This window comes from Ips typographus, linkage group LG4 (assembly GCF_016097725.1).
Source record: "Ips typographus isolate SLU linkage group LG4, UJ_Ityp_2.0, whole genome shotgun sequence".
Lineage (NCBI taxonomy): Eukaryota > Metazoa > Arthropoda > Insecta > Coleoptera > Curculionidae > Ips > Ips typographus.
Genome location: NC_138425.1, coordinates 601,541 through 606,738, shown reverse-complemented (window position 1 = coordinate 606,738; position 5,198 = coordinate 601,541). Strand labels below are relative to the sequence as shown.

General features: G+C 36.4%; 1 long non-coding RNA gene across 1 annotated transcript; it reads left to right on the top strand.

Annotated features, from left to right (window-relative positions):
- The first annotated feature begins 238 nt into the window (after window positions 1-238).
- LOC145727944 (uncharacterized) lies at window positions 239-3,618 on the top strand. The gene is made up of 4 exons (XR_014177965.1): window positions 239-531; window positions 589-2,680; window positions 2,756-3,242; window positions 3,461-3,618. It is a non-coding gene; the product is annotated as an uncharacterized LOC145727944 (long non-coding RNA).
- The last annotated feature ends 1,580 nt before the right edge of the window (window positions 3,619-5,198 follow it).

The following is a 5,198-nucleotide window of genomic DNA, read 5'->3' as shown; positions in this document are numbered from 1 at the left end:
AATTAACGGTTGGACATTATCACCCCGGTATAAAGGTAATCGCTTAACAAGACCTTCCATTAGCAGCTAATTGGATGCAATCCCTTGTTTCCCAGAACGAACGATCGGGATTAACCAGACTGAGAGAGAAGGATGATGTAAACGAAATGGGCGATAAACCGGATAAGCGCTGTTCTATGAATTCTTTTTTTAATTAAACTGGTAACCTAGTTTTAGTTAAATCGTTATAACTCACCTAAAAAGCGCAAATTCGCTTGACAGTAGCAGCGTCAGACCAATTGACTGGCGTCCGATTGTTCGAATTCCTCGAGTCTTTGAGCACTCGCCGCTCGTGTCTGGCCTCCACAAGTTGCAGCGTGGTGGCGCCCCTCACCCCGCTTCTGTTTTGGCGATACGTGGAACAAAGGGGCTCATCATACACACACCACATTTGTGCCATCTTCTTGTTTTGCCCGGCATGTTGAGTATAACATATAACATGCCGTATTGTCATGGTTCTTCTGTGAAGTTTGGTTTACGTTATATCCTTGAGTAATCGGGAATTATATAAAAAATAAAAAAACACCACAAAACTATTTATTGTTGCAGAGATTATGGGATACCCGCCAAATTGGACTTTTTAAGTGGAGGCACCCAGAGATCGAAGTGGATTCCGAGAAACTGGTTCGCGGCCGGGACAGGTAGCGCCCTGTAATTAATCGCTTCATTACTGGTGCGGTCAAGATGAGAAGCTGCGAGGTACCACGCTTTTCTTCTTCAGGTACCGTCGTCATTCATTGGGAACGTTTTATATTAGGTAGGCATACGTACTAAATGCCGATATCATTTTTTCATTTAAATCTTTTAAGATAATCTTAAAACTTTGAGAGAAATTACTGCTTTGCATTGTCTGTCAAGTTGAGAATAGTAACTTTTCTATATTTCAGTTAAAACTGATGTCGATGAGAAGGAAATTAATAGTTCTATTTAGAACATTTTATATAATGCAAGTACCATGCCGTATGGACTGAAGACTGAACTAAAAACTCTTTACAAACCTTCTTGACCATTATTGCAACGAAGATTGGTCTGAAAGTAGATAACATATAGAGTTTCAGAAAATTCACCACACTCAAATTACATTTCGTAAAGCTACCTTCAATGTCGAGTATGCTCCATTAAGTAAATGACACCAAAGTTAAAAATTAACGAACCGTTTTTCTTAAAAGACATCTTCGGAAACTAGAAACCAGCCACCGACAAGGTAACTAACAAGCTTTTTGAAATTCGAAACTTCCGAAAATTGGGTAAGCACGCGCAAATTTACAGACAAGGAAAGTTAATTGAGGCGCGTTTATTGGTCTGAAACATAATAAAAAAATTTTTTTGAAAATAATTGTTTCTTGAATGTGTACAAAAGTTTGCAATCACACTGATAAATGGTATAATATTGGTACGCATTCTTCGGTCGTTCTTTATAAATTTTCTATGTTGAATTGTTTTCCTTATACAGTTTCTGTTTGCCTGCTTATGACGACGGTTATAATGTAGCTGCACTTCCAGAGACCAGCACAGAACTAAAAAAGGTAAAAACAAAACGTGTTTTATACTTTCTGGAGTCCTAATGTCCAACGATTCCTTGCGGAATGCCAAACCTTTACAGTGATCTGTGCATAGAAAAAAAGGAAATGGAAGAAGTAGGACTCAATACGCAACTCTAAGTTTTTCAAAAACACACTACCCTATTGCCACTGATTTAAACCTAAACCTTATCAAAATGATTGCCAAACAAAGTTAAACTCCGTTCTCCATTTTGACTTTGGATGTTTCCAGTGTTTTTCGTCAGTCGGTGGTTTGCAGTCGCAAACCGTTTTTGCTAACTAAATTTACTTCCGTTCAGTGCCGAACCGCTGACGAATGCCGTTCCTTCGATCAGGCGAACAGAAATTTTGTGAGAAACTTATTTACCTTAAAATTTATTCCAAATTTTGCTAGAAATCACAACTGATCTTGCCAATAAATTCGTTTCCTAATTTTCTCTTCTTCTTGCACTCTTCGATCATATATGTATGTAATATGTAAGTAAGAATAATTATTGACATTGTTCAGTAGCGAATGATTCTACTACGGTGTCGCCAATAGCTCGCCATTGATTGACTAAATTGTAAGTGACATCGGGTTCAATGACAGATATTTACAAAATTGATGTTTGTTTATCTATCATCCATTACTACAAAACACACTCTATCACATATTCCTTATTATCTTAAATAGCTAGGACAATCAATCACATGTGTAAAAACTCTAAAATAAACTGACAAAAACGTTGCTTTTTTCATTCTCTTCGCTTTCTTTCGGAGCGCAAGGAGCAAGCAGATATACCAGCGCATTTTCTATTTTATTTATTAGGCAAACAGAAAAAAGCAGAGTTGGTTTTAGCAGTAGACATTGCCAAAGCCCGTCCGTTCGGTGCGGGGGCAATTAATTCATCCAATCTGGGACAAAAGCGAAGCCATGGCAAACCGTCGGTTAATGCCGTTCTTTTAATCAGGAACATAGAAGGAAATAACGTTTTTGATGTGATCACTATTTAGAAAAGACTATTTGAAACTTTTCCGAGTAAAGCTTTTTTTTAATTCAACAGATCAATTCAGAAGTGAAAGCAATTCAACAGTACATATTATTTCACTGAGTTAACATAGTAAGTTTACTGATTTTAGATTTTACGAAAAATATAAGAATTGTGTATAAGCTAACGTACCAATTCCACTTTAAGGTTTCTGTTCTCCTGATGTGAAAATAGTCAAAATCGCCTGACGTCCATCATTGTCGAATTCCAGGAACGATTTCCATACGTGGCTAGATAGAGGGAGATAGATAGATATCTACGTCGTCAGTCAGTCACACCTAATCCAATGGTGGTTTTTTATTCAGTTTTGATATTATTTCACTCCCTGTTATATAAAAAATACTGTTCCTTTTATTGATTTTTCATTAAAAGGCTTGAGTAGGGAGTAGGTTGGCGATAACTTTTTCTGTCTAATGAGATCAAATATCAAAACAATTGGACAGCTATCAGTTTTCCCCCTCATCTTCTACGAGCCTGTTATTTGTGAACAGAAAATCGACCGAATTGTGGGGTTAAACAAACGTGCAAAGGTGGGTGCCAAAAAGTGTTTTGTTTTTTTTTCATGGAAACTGTCACAATATTTTTTTGTACTAAGAGGTAGTAGTAGTTCCCCTTGATTAAAGTGTTTCAATAAGTAAGTAGAGCGTAGATTAATTATTATACTAATTGTCGATTGCATCGTTCGCCTAAACAGCTTTTAAAATCTAATCGCACATGATGGCTCTATGACATTTGACTTGCATGTCACTAACCAACTCTAAATGCTTAATCAACGTTTAGGCTAACGGTGCAATCGAGCATAGGGGTCCGATATTTATTTTAAAAAATATAAAATAGTTTAATTAATTTTAGAATGGTTCCTCCCTCCTATGAACGAGCATGCAAGTGGCTTTTTGTATATGACATATAATTAATTCAAAATCCATGTATGACGCAAATTTTAATAATAGTCATAGATCTTGAAACCTACTAGGTACATACATGCAATCAAATAAATAAAACAAAGATGATTTTGTGCCTTAATTTAAAAATTCCTTGAGATGTGTGTTCGTTCTCCAATGGCATGCTTTCTACGTTCCGTTTTATTGGGAGAACAAAATAAAACGGGTACCAAAGACAAAAAATAACACCCTCTTTTAACCATGATGAAAATCCCCTTCAAATTCTGTTATCCTAATAAAAACGGAGCATGTCTTTGGCTGTTCTGCGGGGCAATATGGAACGACGAACCAACACGTCGTTACAAGAAAAATGCCCTGAGGGCAGCCGAGCATAAATCAGATGTGACGTTATTTTGACAGTTGGTTACGTGAATACTTTTGTCAGACACATCAAGAATGAGACCTTTTTTGTTGATCAAAGTACGTCACAAGATCTGCATTCAAAAACTAATTTAATAATAATCGAAAAATCGCATTTTAGTGCATTCAGAAGTTTTTAGGATGCAGCCATTTGTCTGGAGCAAATTGAACGTAGTTTGATTGATTCCTCAAGATTAATCAGGCTTTATCATAGGGTCGTATCAAAATTTGACACTACAAATATTTTCAAGAAACTTTGGGTGAACAGAATGCTAACCAGCTAAACAATCCATATCATATTTTTGTGCCTCTCTACTGACTGATTTTTGTGCTTCTTCTTTCTATACCCTAAAAGTTTAAGTTAACTGAAAATTAGGTTTATTAGGTTAGGCTAGATAGCAGGAAACTAAGAGAAATTTGATGGATACAGTCATTGTAAGGCAGATTATTGATAATCGGAATTCTACCGACTATATTGAACACCAAAAGATGGCGCTACTGAACGCATACAGAGAAAGAAATACGTATACAATACAAGGTACAAGGTATGTACATACAAGCAATACAGACTAATAGGTATACCGGGTGCTAACAGTTCCATGATACAAAATATTCCCAATACCATTTCTAATTCCAGACAACCAATGTATTAACTAAATATTATTATGTTCAAACAAAAGCAGCACAGCACGTTGCCTCATATGAGTTAGAGTTTTTACTAGTTATTCATGTACGTTACACATGTGAGTCAATCAGCCAATTATGTGATTTTTACTTAAAAATTCCTTATGTTTAGATTTAGAATTATTGTTACGGTAAATAGTCAGAAACCTGTAATAGTGATAAGAAATCGATTTGTAAAGTTAATTATACTTAATGGTGTGTATTTGTTGAATGCAGTTATCGCCACCATTTGCCGATTGTTTGTTCGAAACGATTCCGGAGTCCATTTAGCGACCTACCACTAATTGTATAATTCCCATAAGAAAGGCGTTTAGGCAATTGGACCAATTGACAATTAATTTGAGTGTCTGCGCTAACAAGTCGTGAACTTGTTGCGATTAAACCCTCGAGCCCATCTACACGTGATAATTGAGTTTTTTGCGTAATTGTACCAGACAAGGTAAGGCACGCAGAAGGGTCATGAATCTTTGTAAATACAACGGATGATATAATCTTTATCAACCTGCCTTCAGACGAACAAGTAGAGGAAGTCAATATTGTCTTTAGCCAGGACAAACATTGGCTCAACCTGTCCCGAGTATGCCGCGCTTATTCTCACGACTAAT